General features: G+C 30.7%; 1 long non-coding RNA gene across 2 annotated transcripts; it reads left to right on the top strand.

Moving 5' to 3' along the window:
* Positions 1-10,480: 10,480 nt before the first annotated feature.
* Positions 10,481-11,727, top strand: LOC120083625. Of its 2 annotated transcripts, none has more exons than XR_005483482.1 (2): positions 10,481-11,083; positions 11,231-11,727. It is a non-coding gene; the product is annotated as an uncharacterized LOC120083625 (long non-coding RNA). The 2 variants fall into 2 exon arrangements; XR_005483483.1 differs by having other exon boundaries at positions 11,265-11,727.
* Positions 11,728-20,052: the final 8,325 nt, after the last annotated feature.

Consider the following 20,052-nt stretch of genomic DNA (forward strand, 5'->3'; position numbering starts at 1 on the left):
TACAGACTTCTGATACCATTGTAAGCCTTCCATTTAACTATGGCTTCAGTTTTTTTAAAGATCTATACTTACACCTTCTACAGATATCACATGCCCTAGGAAAACAATTGGATCCAGTTAGAACTCACACTTACTGAATTTGGCTAATAGCTTCTTTTCGCGTAAAGTCTGCAACACAGTTCTTAGATGCTCAGCATGTTTCTCCCTATTCTCAAAGTATACTAGGGTGTAATCAATAAACACAATCACAATTTTGCTTTCATGGTGGAGTTAACAATACAATTTTTCTTAATACTCCTCCAACCTAGCTCATTTGTTTAAAGTGAACCCCGATCCCAAAGTTGATTTCCTTGAATCTATATCGATCTGAAAATTACAGTCAGTGTATCCTATAAGGTTCAGATCCTTGGCGCCATATACGAGCATATAGTCCCTTATTCTCCTAAGATACTTGAGGATATTTTTAACAACAGTCCAATGATCATATCTTGTATTGGATTGAAACATACTGATGATTCCTACTGTATAGCATATGTCAGGTCGTGCACACAACATGACATACATCAGACTACCAACTGCTGATGCATAGGGAATACATTTCATTTCCTCAACTTCTTTAGGTGTCTTAGGACATTCCTTCGATAGATGAATTCCATGTTTGAAAGGTAGTAAACCCTTCTTGGAATTTTACATTGTATATCTAGACAATATCTTGTCCATATAGGATGCTTGAGACAGGGTTAGCGTTTTATTCTTGTGATTTTGAACTATTTGGATTCCAAGAACATACTAAGCTTTTCCCAAATATTTCGTTGGGAATTGTGTTGCTAGCCGCTACTTAACGTTAGTCGGGTATCCTACATCTGCCCAATGAGTAGAATGTCATCAACATACAACACTAAAAATACTACAGTTTCGTTGACAATTTTCTTATAGAGACAAGATTCATCAACATTCTGTTCAAAGCCATAAGATTTAATCGGAGTATCAAATATTATATTTCAGGATCTAGATGTGTTTCAACCCATAAATATTAGCTGGCAAACTTCTTTCTCTTGACCCTGTTCAATAAACCCCTCTAGTTGAGCCACGTAGATACTCTCTTTAAGATTGCCAATCAAAAAGGCTGTTTTGACAAAAGGAGAGAAGTATATATGTGGGTATATATTAAATAGTGTACCTTACCATTTTGGTCGAGCCTTAAAAGTCTGTACCTTACCATTTTGATCTCGTTTCCTCTTGTAGATTCACCAAAAAAAAAAAAAAAAAGAAAAAAAAAGAAGGAAAAAGAAAATGGTTGAACTTTGGAACCTTGTAAATAGTCATAATACAATCAAGAGCCCAAAGAAAAATAATATGTAACATAATACACAAAACTAACAAATAATATATCAAATAATTGTAGAACTTGTACTAAGAAAAAACTAATAGTAGAACGAAGAAAATAATATTAAAAAAAAGCTAATAGTATATCAAAGAAAATAATATAAAAAAACTAATGATTGAATGAAGAAGATATAAAAGTAAAAATAATGACAATAAAAATTCAGTAGAAATTAAATAGTGTACCAAAAAATAATAGGATCAAACGAAGATAAAACGAAGAAAATGTCACCCAAACAAAAAGGAAAAAGAAAGAAAAGAGATGAATTTTTTTGAACCATGTAAATAGTCCAAATACAATCAAGCTAAAACAAAAATAAATTCTACATTTTGATATCCCAAAGAAATAAAATATGACCAAATTAGTAAAAGAACTTAAAGTACAAAAGTGAAAATAACACAAATCACATAAAAGAGACAACATTGAACAACCCACTGTGCAGTAGAAAAATCCAAATAATAGTAGAAGTAAATTAAATTAAATTAAATTAAAACAGTCATACAAGACAATAGGGAGGGTGAAAAAAATTTAAGTTCAAAAGATATGAAACATAACAATATAACAATCTAGTAATATAACATAATAATATAACAATATATGAAACATAATAATATAAAAAAAAATTATTATACAAAATTAGATGGACACACATACCAAATAATAATAATAATAATAATAAAATAAAAATTTACATTTGGTACAAAAGATATGAAACATAACAATCTAGTTCTAAAAACACCCATGACTACATAAAAAATGTACTCATGAAAATGCAGGCCATCATAATGAAAATGCAACAATGTCAAAGAAAAATAAATTCCACAAATGAGTTTGAAAGAAGGAAAAATAAAATAAAATAAAATAAAATAAAACATAGGAAAGAATTGAAACTAAAGAATGTCCACATAAAAGAGAAAAAAAAAATTAAAAGAAAACAACTTGTAATATGTCAATGAGAATTTAAGAAAATGAAACCAACAAAATTGAAAGGATAGAAGTAAAACAGGAACAATTCATAATTCGTCAAAGAGAGTTAAAGTATTACTTTAATAGAAAAAAATATACAAAAGTAAAACTAATGAATATCAACTCAAAGAGAAATCCAAGATAAACTAAAAAGAATGTCACATAAAAAAAAGAAATATGTATAGTTATAACAATGTGCAACATAATGCACTAAGCTAACAAATTTATAACCAACTAATAGTAGAACTTGCACTAAAAAATAATAGTAGAATTAAGAAAATAATATACAAAAATGAAAATAATGAATGCCAATATAAGAGAGAAAGAGTGATCATTATTTGAACAATCACAATTCAATAGAAAAACAATATACCAAACAATAGAACCAAACAAAGATAAAACTAAGAAAATGTCACAAAAAAAAAAAAAAAGGAAAATGGTTGAACATTTTGAACACATAATGCAAATACAAAAAGAAATTAATGTATAGCATGATGCACAACTAACAAATCACACCCACTAATAGTAGAACTTGTACTAAAAAAAATAATAGTAGAATAAAGAAAATAATATACATGCATGTCAATATAAGAGATCGATAGAGTGGGATGCGATCATACCAGCACTAATGTACCAAATCTCATAAAAAACTCCTAAGTTAGATTACCATTTGAGAAGTCCTCATGTTGCATCCATTTTGAAGAAAAAAAAATATAAAAGAAAGAATGATAATTAATCACAATTCAATATAGAAATTATGTACCAAATAATATAACAAAAAAGATAAAAATAAGAAAATGTCAAAAGAAAAGAAAAAAAGAATAGGTCATATGTAAAAGAGATTAAAAGTACAAAAGTGAATTAGAAAAGTCACATTAACGTCCAAAAAATAGAAGTAAATAAAAATGTTACAAGACAATAGGGAGGGTGAAAAGAAACTCAGTCATTCCTTCTCAAAAGCATGGAAAGGAAAAATAAATTCTAAAAAACAGTCGAATGAGAAAAAGAAAAAGTATCAAAATTAGTAAACACATAAAAATAAGACTACTAGACCCATAAAGCAATCTATTTATCAAGAAAGTTGTTAAAATTGCTTGGTAACGCATAATCAAAATTCTACTTACTACAAAAAATAAATCCTTTAAAGAATTGAGAAAATATAAGATATAAAATAAAATGAAGCACAAATACATTTATCTACCATTACAAATAAAAACACATAAAAAATTAACGTGTAACCATACACTAACAAATCAATATACCAAATAATAGGACTAAAAAAATAGTGTACTTAGACTCATATAATAGAAGAGAGAAACCAATTTGAACAATCCATAGTTCAACAAATGTACCAAATAAGATAAAACAACTAAAAGAATGTCACATAAAAGAGTAAAAGTCAAAACTAATCATTCATCGCAAAGAAATAAAATATAATAATCTATGTCAAGAAAATGATCAAATGAGGAAAAAAAAAATTAAAAGTAAAGCATAAATTTTTAAAAGAGAAAGATACTAAATGAGTGATATCTTTAAAAAAAAATACACATACACATATGAAAATAAAGGAGATAGAAAATAAAGAGAATAAAATAAAAAGAAATACCAAAGAAAGTTATCTACAATTCTAAAAAATATAATATACCAAAGAAACAACAAAAGAGAGAAATTGTGAGAAATCTGAACAATCCATCAGGTCACAATAAAAGAGGGTGAAAACTTTATTTGAAGGTCATCATAGTGAAAAAATGTAACAATGTCAAAGAAAAATAAATTCCACAAATGAGTAAAAGAAAAAAAATACAAAAAATAATAATAACAATAATAATAATAAAATAGAGAATACAAAGAATGAAACTAAAGAATGTCCATATAAAAGAGACAACAGTAGAGTAACAGAAGATAATGAAAATATGAGAACAATCTACATTTAAGAATGTCCCATTAAAAAAAACAACAATACAGAGAAACAAAAAATGAAATAACAAATTGAGAGGAATAAGTATTAAAAAAAAAAAAGAACAAGCCAAAAGAAAAAATAAAATTCTACAATTGGTCCAACATAAACAAAGTATAATAATCTATTTCAAATAGATGAGATTGATAAAAATATAAAGTAATAAACACACACAAAATACAATCCATAATTTGTCAAAAGAATTCATAAAAACTGCTCTGTAATTTTCCCTAACGAAAGTGAAACTAAAGGACTCACACAAAAGGAAGCATAATGAAGATTCTACATCGATGTACGAAAAGTGAAACAAAAGAATGTTGCATAAAATAGACAACATAAGAGAGAGACAAAAAAAAAAACGAGTTCTGAACAATCCATAGATGCATAAAGATGTCATACTAATTAAATAGAAAGTCAAACCACGAACATATAAAATAACTAAAAATTAGATAAAATAAGATAAAACCTGAAGTATTAAATAAGGTGATAAAGAAAAATTGATTTCCAGCCCATCAACTTTTCTTAAATCACCTAAAATTAACTAAATATGATAGAAAATATATAGGATGGTTGGCATTTTATATAGAAATGTAAGAGAAATAAATGAGAAAGCTTTTTTTGGAAAAGAAAAAAACTTTGAGAAAATATTTTGGAAGGTGTTATTAAAACTTTTTGAGAGGTTTTTAAAAAAAATGAAGAGAAAATATGTTGGGAAGAGATTTTGAAAGTTTTAGGAAGAGAAAAAGTTTGACAAAATGGAATAGGTTGCAATTTTAAAAACAAAAGATGAAGTGAAAAAGAGTTTGAGAAAAAGTTTAAAAAGGAGTTTGAGAAGATAAGGAAACGATTTTGAAAAAGAGTTTTTAAAACAAAATTTTTAGTGACAAGAGTTCAAAGTTTGAGAAACTATTTTGAAAACAGTTTTGAAAAAGAGTTTTTAAAAATAAAATTTAAAGTGAAAAGAGTTTGAGAAAACATTTTGAAAAGCGTTTGAGAAAAGAGTTTTTAAAAGTATTTTGAGAAAAGTTTTTAAAGAGAATTTTTAAAACAAAAACCAAAATTTTTAAGTGTGGAGAATTTGAGAAAATATCTTGAAAACCAGTTTTGAAAGAGAAATTAACCAAAATTTTATTGAAAAGGAGTTTTGAAAGAGAGTTTTTAAAACAAAAATTTGAAGTGAAAAGAATTTGAGAAAACATTTTGAAAAGTGTTTCTAAAAGAAAATTTGAAGTGGAGAGTTTGAGAAAAGTTTTGAAAGAGAATTTTTAAAACAAAAATTTGAATGAGGAGAGTTTCAGAAAATATTTTGAAAACAATTTTGAAAGAGGGTTTTTAAAAACAAAATTTTAAGGGAGAGAAGAGTTTTGAAAAAGATTTTTCAAAACCAAAATTTGAGTAAAGAGTGTTTGAGAAAATATATTGAAAAGAGGTTTGAATTAGAGTTGAAACAAAAATTTGAAGTGAAAAGAGTTTTGAGAAATATTTTGAAAACAATTTTCAAATTTTTTGTTTTTAAAAATTCTTTCCAAAATGTTTTCACAAACTCTTTTTATTCCAATTTTGTTAAAAGAAAAAATTCAAAAGGTTTTCTCAGACTCTGTTTATTTAAAATTTTGTATTAAAAGCTTTTTTCAAAATGTTTTCTGAAACTCTTATTATTTTTATTTTTTTTTAAAAGCTCTTTCCAAAAGTTTTCTCAAAACTCTTTTTATTTAAAATTTTGTTTTTAAAAACTCTTTTTAAAAGGTTTTCTCAAACTCTTTTTTTTTTTTTTAAAAAAAAAAAAAAAAAAAAAAAAAACTCTTTTTTAAACTGTTTTCTCAAATTCTTTTTCTTTCAAATTTTGTTTTTAAAAACTCTATTTCAAAATATTGCTCTTTTTATTTCAAATTTTGTTTTAAAAAAATTCTATTTCAAAGTGTTTTCTCAAAATGTTTTTATTTCAAATTTTGTTTTTAAAATCTCTTTTTCAATGGGTCCTCTTAAACTCTTTTTATTTCAAATTTTGTTTTTAAAAACTCTTTTTCGAGGCGTTTTCTCAAACTCTTTTTATTTCAATTTTTTTTGTTTTCAGAAACTCTTTTTTAAACTGCTTTCTCAAACTCTTTTTTATTTCAAATTTTTTGTTTTTAGAAACTCTTTTTCAAACGGTTTGCTCAAACTCTTTTATTTCAAATTTTATTTTAAAAACTCTTTTCAAAAGGTTTTCTCAAAGTCTTCTTATTTCCAATTTTGTTTGGATGGAAAATACGTTTTGGTCCCTAGGTTTTAGGTCTATTTTCTATTTAGTCCTTAGTTTCAAAATATTACACATTTAGTTCTTAAATTTTGAGTTTGATTTTAATTTAGTTCCATGGGTATCAGAAAATTACAATTTTATCCATGACATTTGTGTTTCAATTTGGTCCCTAATTTTTAAGATTTTACATTTCTAACCTCAATTTTTTACTAAATACTCATTTTACCATCTTTATGAAATTTTATATTTAATTTAAGAAGTGATAGAAAATAGAGAAAATTAATTAATTATAATTATTTAGTGATCTTTAAATTTTTTTAACATAAATTAATACTAAAGATGGAAAAGAGTATTTAGTGATTAATCGAGGTTAAAAGTATAAATCTTAAAATATATAGTGACCAAATTAAGGCGAAACTCAAATGTCAATGGTAAAATTATAATTTTTTAACTATGGACTAAATTGAAACCAAACTAAAAAATTAAAGATTAAATATGTAATATTTTGAAACTTATGGACTAAATAGAAAGTAAACTCAAAATCTAGGGACCAAGAATGTACTTTTCCTCAAAACAAAATTGGAAATGAGGCGAGTTTGAGAGAACATTTTGAAAAGAGTTTTTAAAACAAAATATGAAATAAAAAGAGTTTGAGAGAACATTTTGAAAAGAGTTTTTAAAACAAAATATGAAATAAAAAGAGTTTGAGAGAACAGTTTGAAAAACAGTTTTTAAAAACAAAAATTTTAAAAGAAAAAGAGTTTGAGAAAACTTTTTAAAAAGAGTTTTAAAAACAAAATTTGAAATAAGAAGAGTTTGAGAAAACATTTTGAAAAATAATTTAAAAAATTGAAATAAAAAGAGTTTGAGAAAACCTTTTTTAAAAAAAGAGATTTTAAAAACAAAATTTGAAATAAAAAGATTTTGAGAAAACATTTTGAAATATAATTATTTTTAAAAAGATTGAAAAAGAGTTTGAGAAAATATTTTGAAACGGATTTTTTTAAAAACAAAATTTGAAATAAAAAGAGTTCGGCAAAACATTTTGGAAAGAGTTGTTAAAAAAAATTTGAAAATGAGTTTTTAAAAATAAAAAATTTAAAAGAAAAAGAGTTTGAGAAAACTCTTGTAAAGAGTTTGAGAAAACTCTTGTAAAGAGTTTTTTTAAAACAAACAAAATTCGAAATTAAAAAGAGTTTGAAAAAACTTTTTTAAAAAATTTAAAAACAAATTTTGAAATAAAAAGAGTTTGAGAAAACCGTTTGAACAAGTTTTTCTTTAAAAAAACAAAAAATAAAAAGAGTTTTTGAGAGCATTTTGAAAAAATAGTTCTTTTTTTAAAAAAAAAAAATTGAAATAAAGAGAATTTGAGAAAACGTTTTGAAAAAGAGTTTTTAAAATCTAAATTGAAATAAAGAGAGTTTGAGAAAATATTTTTCAAAAACAAAATATTAAGGAAGAAAAAAAAATTGGAGGAAATATTTTGATAAAAACTTTTTGAAGGTTTTTGCAAAAACAAAATATTAAGTGAAACAAAAGTTGAAATTGAGAAAGTAATTGGGGGAAGGATTTTAAAAAATATAGGAAGAAAAGAAGATGTTATAAGAACACTTTTNATATCCTTAAAACACTAGAAAAATGCCAGAGAATTAATTAAAAAAAAATGAATGAAGTTAGAAAAACCTGAGAGGAGAGCGTATGCATTAATTTAAATCCCGTTTTCTTTCATGATCAATCTGAAATTAGATAGAACAAAATAAAAATGTAAGTAATCAATTAATAAAATAAGAGTTGGTTAATTAGAGGCTATGCTTCATTCAGTCCAGATGTTGATCGTAAAGATGAAAATTAGGGCAATTGAACGAAAGGAAGAAAGAAGAAGAAAAAGATTAAGGAAAGAAAGTAATTAATTAAGGAGGAAGAGAAATTTGAAAATAGGTAATTATTATTAACCTCAATCTGGTTGAAAAAATATGAAAGCCCTAAACCCTAATTTTAATTAATCATCTGCCTTTTATAACCCTTCTTTCAGCCTTCACCAACCACGCTCCTCTCCAAATTAGCCGTTGGTTGCCGCCCAGAATTATTATTTTGAAACTCTCAACCACGCTCCACTAAGTAGCCGTTGCCTTTTATAAAAACATTTTCAACAACATGAAATAATTAATCTAGATTGAAAATTTTAATTAATCGTTGGTTTGATTATGTTTTGTTATGTTAAAATAAAAACTAAATTTGGAGGAGATGTGCTTAATTTTTCATAAATCGATAACAAAAAAATGAAATTATTATTAAATGGAGCCATAGTTTTCTATTTTTAAAATTTGGGGTTTTTTTCCTTTTCACATTTCTAGAAGAAACATTTAAATTGTTGTTAAAATTTAAAAATAATTAAAAAAAATTCTGGAAAATTACTAACTTTGACTTGATTTTTTAAATGTTGGTAAATAGTTGATGGCATAAAAAAAGAAACTTGTGAAATTAGTGGAAAATTATTTCAAATGGTAAAACCGAAAAGTATTTACAAGATATAGCAAAACTTTAGAATTATCAATGATAGACGTTTAGACTTCTATTAATGTCTATCAGTGTATATTGATTGATACTGATAAAATTCTATCAGTATCCAAGATATCATTGACAGTTTTAAAAATTTGCTATATTTTGTAAATATTTTTATTCATTTTTTTTGTAATTGAAAACAACCAAATAAACTTAATTTTTAGGGGGGAAAAAAAAGAAAAGAAAAAATAAAAACAAATGGTTAAAAAAAAAAAGGTTTGCCCTAACCAATGGTATGTGGATTATTTATTAAACTAATATTGTAAGTTCAACCTTCTATTAGTCATAAATTTCCATGTCTAATTGATTTGTTAATCGTTTTTTTTAAATTTTTTTTACAACCTATTAAAGACGAAATTGTTCCAAATTGATTATGTATTCTTCAAAAATGTAATTGTAATTACGTTCTATTTAATCCATTTCTAAAAAAAAAAAAAAAATATTACTGTCTATCTCACTTGAGCTCTATCTAATAAAATTTTGAGGTTAAAATTGAAAATCTTTAAAAGATAATAAAATTAATACATCCTACATGTGTATACATATAACTATACGGTTGTATCTTTTTTCATATAACTCAACCCTTACACTTTTTCATTATACTAAATCCTACCGACAAATTCCAAATAAAATTCTATTGATAAATAATCAATTTGAAATTTGACACATATGGTTCAATGCAATTTGCAGTTAATTTGAACATGATTAATTAATGAAGTAAGGTTGAAGATTTGATCTGATTATATTCGCTTTCATTAAACTCAATATACATATAAAAAAAACTTGTTGACTCCCACGTTTCTCTCCCTCCATTTATTGTAGATTAAAGATTCAGAGTCATTCCCAACCTAACACAACTACAAAAATAATGTTTATTGATTTTTTTAAATATCAAAAATCACTTTTTTTTTACGTTTATTCTTGACATTTTAAAAAACATCAAGGAAACCAATGTTAAAAATGGCGATTTTCTTAATGTTTTAAAAACATCAAGAAAAGTGACACTTGATATAAAAACATCATGACACTTGACATGTTAGAAATGTCAGGAATATGAGGGTTTTTAACCTGTTAAAACATGTCAAGTATATCTATAATCTTGATTAGGAAAAAAGTCAAGAAATTTGCTTGTGACTTTTTTAGCAAAATTAATGTTGACGTTTTTACTTATAATTGCTCTTGTAATTTAATCCAACAACCACATTAGATATATATATGATATACATTCACCAATCAAATAAACAATACACGCATTGAAGTTATATATCAACCAAATTTCCACCTATATATCTTTATAAAAACTTCATTTCTTTAACCTTTTCAATATTACAACCTCGTAAAGTATTTCACTACAACAAATATCCTCTAAGATAGCTCTTCAATCTAGCATTGTTGAAAGAAGGATATGAAACAGGGATTAAAAAGGTGGAAAGTTTGATATTGAAAAAAAAATATTGATTTGATTTGAGGGATGTGATTAGGGAAAAAAGGGAATCCTAGCACCAAATCTCTCCTTCTCTTCCTCTCTTTCACGTGGAACCCCCCCGCCCCTCTTTCACAGCCGCCTGCATCAAACTCCGATCGGCAGCCTTTTGTCGCCGTCCCTCGCACCGTCGATCGAAGCCGTCCTACAGATTGCCGCCCAGTCGATCCGCTTAGTCGCCCTGCCAGCCAACCGCGTCTCATTCCCTCCAGCCATGCACCGCCAGTCGTCACTGTCGTCGTCAAGATCCGTGTGTCCGGCAGCCCGATTTTCCCCTGTTCCGGCATTCATTAGTGTAGACCCACGATTTCATCACTTTCGGTAGCATGGAGCGGCATTTTCCTCCCTTTCGGTAAGGTTCGACACACTTGCCCATTTAATTTTGACGTTGGATTTGAAACACCCATTACTTTATGGCTCCGAATTTCTAGGATTAAGCGAATTCGATCACCGATCAGCAAGGGTTTGGGTTGTTTTGGGCAATTTCAGTGGGTAAGAACGCTCTAAATTCCTTTCCAAAACTAGTTTAAGGTTGTTTCGGGCAAGTTCAATACTGGTGATTTTAATAGCTATTTTGGTTTGAGTTTCAATTTACACTTCTCTATTTTTTTCATTTATGTACTTCACATCCATTTGAAGAAGCATTCACACCAAATTCCACCAATATTTCCAGTTTGCCCATACACAATGTGGAATTAAAGAAAGGAGAGAAATTGGGAGAGTGAATTTGGTTGGGGTTCTGATATTTCAATGAGAGTTTATCACTGTTAGCACCCTTGTTGTAAGTTTTTCTCACTATCAGCATCCCATATTTCCAGTTTGCCCATACACAATGAGCTTTACTAATTCAATGTTCATTTTCATTCGAACCCTCACTCATAATTTTGATCTTCAGTTATTGTTCATGTTCACTAGCTTTGCTTCTTTTTTATTTTATTTTATTTTTTTGGATGAATTTAATGAGCCATTTTGGTCCTTTTTTGATTGAAGTATGGGTGCAAATTCAATATTGTTTTGTCAACCTGCTGTTTAATATTATTGGGTTAGCTTCTCTTGAACATGAAAAGAATATGTACGAAGCATAGAGAATGGTTATGTAGTTGTACTGTTTTAGCTAGGGTTTTTTTTTGTAAATTCTCCCCTAAGAGAGTGAAGTTTCAAGAATAATTTCTTAATGACTTCCATTATGTTGAAAAGCTTAAGAGTTTTAGGATGTTTTATAGTATCCTTTATCGTTATTAATGGGGTGACAGTGCTAAAGATTATGGATAAACTAAGTGTATTGTGGATGAACTAAGTGATAGTAGTATTCTTCATATAGAAGTATTCTTCTTTCCTTTCTTGATTACCTTCCTCATGTATGTATAAGACCAAATCCATTTGATTTCTAAAAAGGCTTTCTAACATAGGAAGATCTTTTATCCATACCGAAACTGAATTTAAACAAAATGGGATTCCTGTCAAATTGTTGTTTTCTAATATTGATGTTTCAACCAATTATTTAGTTATAGTTGACATTTAGAGTTGCTACCACTAGTTATTAGATACCACCACCGAGTCTAGAGGTGTTTTTGACAATTATGACTATACTGTAAATTTTCAAGGGATGGATTCTCATTTGCAATCCTTAATACAGCTGGAACCATTTGAAAGTCATAAACTTAGTACTAGGATAAACTGAAGCCAAGGGGTAGGATGAAAATTAGAAAATTGTTGTATGACGGTATGAGATAGTAGCCATATGGAAGTATCTAGTATTTGAAACTAATGTTCATCTTTTTGGCATTATAGATTTGTACATGATTTGAAGAACAATAAAAGACATAGATATGGATCATTGAATTGTGGAGAGTGTAACTATGAAACCCAAATTTCCATTTTCCCTACTTAAGCAGATGATTAAAGGAATTAACTAAGTACAAGTTAAATCCTATGTTGAAGAGAAGGAAATTTCTAAGTGTTGAATGGATTTTTCTTTAGTTTTGGAGCTAAGCCTTATTTAGTAAAATTTAGCTAAGTGTGGAGTTGATAACTTGTAGAAATACAAGTTATCTATACTGTTTTATTTAGATATTGCGGCTAAAAGAGAGAAAAGTTACGTCGAATGTATGAAAATTAGCTAAGAAATGCAAGAATTATAAATTGTGGTAAATACACCCACTAACACCATTGCGATGGTAGAAAAGGATGTTTCCATTTTGTTTTGCAGGAAATCAAGTCATCGCATGCGTTCATGGCTCAAAGATAAAATGAACAACGCATTTCCGTCACATTGCGCCCGTCAATCAATAATGAAGAGACGATCAACGCAATGACGGTGCATGCAACCGTCGATCTAGAGCTTAACTTCAATCGCATGCGGTAATAAAAAAAAAAAACACCGCATGCAAGCAAACAATCGGAGATGCAAAATAGCAACACAATTGCGGAGGATTCTGACGCGTGTACCGCTAACTGTTATGCATTTCTGACGAGATTGATTGCGTAACAGAAGGAATATTCACTTCACCATTTCAGGAAATGCCTTAACAATAAAGTGGGGACCACATTGCAAAGAGTCAAAGCTTAGCCTATAAATAGCCTCTGCAATTCCATTGCAAAAATATACTTAGATACGGGAATATTTTGATATTTGTATATTGAGAGAGAGACTGGTCTGAGTGCTGATCGGAGTAGATCCAGGAAGAATTAAGAGACAAGGCCGAGAGGTGAGTCTCAGGGCAAATCATTTCAATCCCCGCCGTTGAAGCTCTGTACCAAGGTCACTTCTATCAGACGAGCAAGTCTAAGAGGCAAGCAAATCCACCGTCTAGATCTGTGTCAAGACGTTGGCACTCTTTTGTATTTGTTTCTATCTCTTTTCATCACTTGTACTCATCTTCTTAATCTCTATCATTCACATCATGTATCAGACACTTAATCTTAGTACTAATTGTATTGACCATTTCCATTATCATCTCTCTGTTTATTTTTGTTTTTCCATGAATCGCTTTCTTCATGATGTTTTCTTAATCCCCTGGTAATTAGTAAGAATTAAGCAAGGAAATTAATCTGTGCTAAAGAAATAGTTTTGTTTAGCTAAAAACATGTTAGACGACATCTTCACCTGTGAGAGCAGAAATGAAGATGTCCTTCTGCCTGTCAAGAGAAGGTTGGAAGAATGCGTTAACTAAAGTGAGACGTACTTCCAGAGATGGAAGCAACCTTGCATTCATTACGTTCATCCCTGTTTCAGCACAGAGATGTGGGAACGCGGTCGATCACCAAGAGGTGTACGCCAAGGGAAAGTGGAACCTTAGTTATATCTTTAACGCAATTAATAACTTGCGATGTTTTATTAGTTATTCTTTCTATTTTTGATTCATACATAAAGACTTATCACCGCATACCATGATCCTTTGTATAAACTTCACAGTCAGTCTCGAACTCAGTATCATGTATCTTGTATCATAATAGTTTAGGTTTACTTTTATCGCACTTTTACTTTATTATTGCAATTTATGTTTCTCGCAATTTACTTTCCTGTACGAACACACTCTTTTATTAATTGTAAAACAGGTCGCATATATCACGAACGTAACGCATTAACGACAACAATCCCTATGTTCGACCTTGGATTACTCTGGGAAACTTGTGTTGGAAGTATACTTGGTTTCAGCGCAAGGAAACTTGTGACAACGCATAGCATACTATAAGTATTCCATTAATAACGCATACATCTAGAAGTAGTATCGCATGAAATGTAAATAAGCATAACACAGCATCCACATTCCACCTCCATCTTCATTCATCATCGTCCATATCCATATATGCTTATATATACTTAGAGAATAAATTTTGAGTTTACAAGTTTATGGCGCCGTTGCCGGGGATTGGTAACGATTAGTATTGAATACGTTTGTGATATTTTGCATGACAGATCTCTTTGTACTGGCTGTTTATCGCGGAGAGCAGTCTGACGGTTTATGAGTACTTGAGCGTCCAGAAATTCTAAGCTGACCCAGAGATCAGGTGTATTTTTCGCACAAGAGCACATCAGGGCCGAATTAAGCAGAGAAGAATCATGGATAATAATAATGAGGCACCCGTAGGGAATCAAGGGGAAAGTTGGTCATCGCAAGACCCTATAGTCCTGAAACAAAGCAGCATCTGGTGAAAAGACAACTCTACAGTTCAATTTTTTTGTTATTATGATAACAAGTTGTAAGAAATTTTGGGCACATGTAGGACATTTTGTAGAGTTAATCCCTGAAATGGTGACAGTTTGCCTTTTCCAGAAACAGGAGCAAAGGATCCATCCATAATTCGAATCCTCTCATTTCCAGCGCTTTGATAGTACGAGAGAAATCGATCGGATGAGCCAATCAAGTGATCGGTCGCTCTTGGATCTAGAATCTATAACTCATTCCCTTCAACAAGGAAACTAAAAAATTGAGGGTTACCTGATTGAGCATCTGTTCCGATCCCTATGGTACCTGAATCACCAGGGTTGGTCACTAGAGGCTGTGTCTAAGGTTTTGTGGCCCTCTCAACCGATTCACTCACTAGAGCACGACCAGATTTCGACTTGTCATTTGGAGGGCGACATTTACCATTCGGAGGGCGACCATGCAGTTTCCAGCACTGATCCTTCTTGTGCCACTGTTTTTTGCAATGCTCACGAACTGGGGGTGTTTTACTATTCTGCTTGTCACCATCAGATCCAGCGGATTTCACCCCAAAGGCAGCTGACTCTACAGTGGTAACACCCGACCCATTCATTGCACTTGATCTATCTTCTTCCAATTTAACCTCTGAACAGACCTCCATGAGAGACGGTATTAGTTTTTGCCCTAGTATTCGACTCCGAACTGTATCAAATTTGGGGTACAACCCTGCAAGAAAATCATACACACGCTCAACCTCTTCTATCTTCGATTATTGAATTCCATCTTGTGGGCAATTCCAGATGATCTCCTAATATAGATCCATTTCTTGCCATAACAAAGACATCTTGTTGAAGTATGACGTTACATCCATGCTCCCTTGTTTGCATTCATGAACCTGTTTACGTAAAGTATACAGGCAGGATGCATTCTGACGCCTCGAATATAACCGTCGGACTGCATCCCAAATATCTCAGGCAGTGGCTGAATAGAGTAAATGTTTCCCAATTTGTGGTTCCATGCTACTGATCAACATCAAGCGGAGCAAAGAATCCTCTGCCTTCCAGACACGCTCTTGAGGATCTCTAGGATTCGGTCGTGGTATCTCTCCAGTCAAATATCCAAACTTATGGCGTCCCTCAAGAACTATTTTAATTGTTTGGGATTAAGAGAAGTAATTTTGTCCATTCAGCTTCTCTCCTGTGATCATTCCTGCAGAGTTTCCTATAGTCCCAGATAAAAGATTAGCAGTAGGAAGAGTAGGAAACATTGATACCAGATTTTCTGAATAAATCAAGGAAGAATCATGGTCATTCAATCTGGCTCCAAGGGCGGCCATTTGTTATTGGAGACTAACCAATTATTGTTGGAGTTCCCCATGAGATTCAGATCTGGAGTGTTTCTGTCCATAGGTCATGGGATTTTCTTCAACGGAATTGTCCATTCAAAACTGAGGTTGAATTGGTACACATGAGGAAGAGGTTGTCCACCATGGTACTGTGAAGAGGCTACTGTCGGAATCCCATCGGCGGCAAAATACGGCGACCGGTGATCAACGTTGCTTCCAGACGGCTGCAACAGTGGGTATCGGACAGAGGGCTCGGCGATCGGCTGTGAGGTTGAAGAAAACGCGCCGATCTGACCCGATCCGGCAGCTGGAACAAACCCACGGCTGTCTGGAGCAAACCCGATCATGTGCGAAGTCAAGACTGATCGTGTGCGAAGTCGAAGGACCCTCATTAACGATGTTCAGCTGGAACGGGCTGGTACGCTGCGTTTGCTGCGTCTGGGAGCTGTTCGGCGTGCCGGCTGGAGCGAATCCACCAGAGCCCTGTATCGAACGCAATTCAAGCCGAGTTTGAGGTCCGAGATACGCGCTGACTAGGTTGATGATGCTCGACGATTGAAGCTGTTCAAGGTGGCGCCGACTGGGTTATTGAAATCTGGTCGTGGGGCTCCAGATGGGTCGAGTTGCGCTAGGTTTAAGATGGTTTGGAGATATCGATCAACTGCTGCTTGAATCACAGCCACATTAGCTGTGTCTGCCAGTGTACCTTCACCTATCAAGTTTGATGACTGAGTTTCTTCTATCAGGGCTAGGGTTTCATCACCTTGCTCTGATACCATATTGAAATAGAAAAGAAAGAAACGACACAACAATTTACGTGGAATACCCTAATTCAGGGAAGAAAAACCACGATAGAAAATGTCTTATTATTTTAATGTCATACATCCAAGAGACCCCAAGCTCAGATATAAATAGGATGAGGTGAAACCCTAATTTAGCAAATATAGAGTAAACTACAAAAATGCCCTTAGGGCTAATTCAACATATTTCAACATAAATGTAACTACGTAACAAGTTACCACAAAAAGAATGACTTTCGACATAGGAAGAAGTTTATTTCTATAAAAATTGAAAAAATAAAAAAAAATACATTTGCAAGTCATTGCCCAACTACAATACAAAAGAGAAAGTGCAAATGACTTCAAATAAAGCAAGAAATATCAAAATAATAATTTAAAAATATGCAAGCAAAAAATCTCCATTTTACCTTTTTTTTTTTCCTTTTTCCCCTGCTCCTACTAATTTTAGAGAGGTCCTCAGCCAAAGTTGTATTTAAACTAAGAAGATAATAAACTTTTGAAATGGTAATCAAGCGGATTTAAACCAAGAAGGTAATAAACTTTTGAAATGGTAATCAAGCCATATTTAAATGTGCGACTTTCTAGACAAAATGTATGACTAGAGGTAATGAAAAATGGAAGAAATGCAACATACCAATAGCACATAGTGTCTTCAAATCAAACTTCTCAGCTAAATCAGCATGTCCTGCCACATGCACCATAATACAATGTCAATAACTTTGAAAGTTATAATATCACATGTAGATTCAAGAATATACATGAGAGATTAAGCCCTAACTTTGAAAGTTCAAGCCTTAAACCAAGAAAATCAAGCATTGACTTTGAAAGTTCATGCCTCAAACTAAGAAAATCAAGAATTAAACCTAATCTAAACTAAATCTACTTACTTCAATGAAACATCTCTTTAAGATTGATGGAATAATAACTCACTCAGCTAAGACTGTTCTCACCTATACAAATCAAAGAACGATGCTCATGAGCAGGAGTTCATAACTCACTCAGGATTGAGATCGAGTTACTTGGTTATCGTTTGAAATATAAATCTCTTTAATTAATGGTGTTATAAAGAGAAATTATATATTTCATGGTCTGGTCTTATACAAACTCATTGTATAGGATACCCCCACTAACATGTCTTGACATAAATGATTTGGATCAAATCATTTGTAACACTTATAACATTTGTAATATTTACAACTTGGGTCATATATATAAGTTTACCCGGACAAGGCATCAAACCTTATCCATATACTATAGACCTTTTAGGTTATTTCTTAAGCACAATTCACTCTACATATTGTTCAAGTTACAATAAATGACCTTGGATCTTAGTTTATTAGATTTTGAGTTATGTAAATAACAAATAACACTTATTTGAAAATAGATAATAATCTATTTATTAATAATTTGTTTACAAAGATTTACAGACTACAAGATTTAGGACATAAATCCCCACAGTTAGTTGGTAACCAACATCATACTCATGTTACCATATATATACGATGATGGTTTGTTATGATGTTATATTGTATCCCAAAATTGTATGCATATTAGATGACAGTTGTAAACCGACATTGATTCTATTCCAAGTTGTTTTGTTTAGATGACGTTTGATAGTCATTATTATTGTAATCTACGATGATAGTTTAGAACTAATATTATATCTGTTGTAATGTGCAACAAAATTAGAGGCTTTTGTTTTTGTGATCCTCTTCAGAATCAGAGGCCTCATTTTCATAACCATCGCTCACATTGTTGTCCGTAGGCATGGTGTGAACATCTTTTGCGACATTAGGAAGAACCAGCTAATCATCTTCATCACTTATTATTAACTACATAAAACACTAAATACGTTTATTAAATACCTTATATGCTTTGTTCTTTGTAGAGTACCCCAAGAACCTTCATTGCTCTTCGGGTCCCACTTTCTTCTAAGTTCCCTATCTACAAAAATGTAGCAAGGGTTGCCAAAAATATAAAAATATTGGACATTTGGCTCTCTCTCCCTCCAAATTTCATAATTTATGCAAGTTGTACCAGGTTGGAAGACAATCTTGATATGGATATGGCAAGCAGTGTTGTGGAGTATTAGGGGCTAAAAGTTTTTCTCTTAGTAGAGGTGTGAGGAATCTGTTAGTTTTTTGGCCCTTAATCACACATAATTTCAATTAATTAATTAATTAACGTTTTGATGATAACAAATCTACTTTTATTTTTTAAGAATTTAGGTGTTTCAAAGTGTCCATTGCATAGAGCTCGGAACAACGATTCTAATGCAACTTGAATCACTCAAATCGAGTTCAAACAAAGAAGATATAACCAAAACAAGTTTAATGAAAAAATCTCGAGCTGATATCGTGGTTTTCTCATCAAAGTGGACCAATTGAAAGATGCCACTTGTAGTAACAGAGAAGCGACACATGATGACCTTTTGATTTTTGATTGCTTTTAAAAAGAAAATGAATTTAATATTATTTTATGTTTTGTGTCTAACGGTTAATTTTGGACACATGATGGACTTTTGCTTTTTGTTGGGTTTTTAAAAAGAAAATAAATTTAATATCATTTTTTGTTTATGTCTATTTCAAAAAGAAAAAAAATCTCCATCATTGATTTTTCTTTTTAATCAAGATCTAAAGGCCCAAATTGAATTTGATTTTCTCCTCTTCTCTCTCTTTTTAAACTCATCTTCTTATCTATACACAACAATTTTTCATTAATTTTCAATCCTCTCCAAAAACACATAGCCTCCATTGTTGTTCTCTCCAAGTTTCAATTTTCTTCTTTTTATCTTTTTCTTGAGAGAGATATTTTAAGTTGTGAGGATTAATTTATTGTGTATTACAACTTTTAAATCACTCTATTGAGAGAGTTAAAAGTGTGTTCTTTATTTTTATTTTTTTGGTAAACTATTGTAAGAATTTCTCTTGATCCTAGAAAAAGAGTAACGGTTTGGTCCTCAACCGTGGAAGGATCGAGTTTGTTCTTGCACCTGAAAAAAGAACATAACACGGTTCGACTCTTAAGCCGTGGAAAGAGTCAAGTTAGTAGTGACATACCCAAGAAAAGCTTGGAAAGTGGATGTAGAAAGGTTGGGTAGAACCACTATTAAAATCATGGTGTCAATTTATTTAGTTTTGCAATTAATTTATTATTATTATTTATTTG

This window comes from Benincasa hispida, chromosome 8 (assembly GCF_009727055.1).
Source record: "Benincasa hispida cultivar B227 chromosome 8, ASM972705v1, whole genome shotgun sequence".
NCBI lineage: Eukaryota > Viridiplantae > Streptophyta > Magnoliopsida > Cucurbitales > Cucurbitaceae > Benincasa > Benincasa hispida.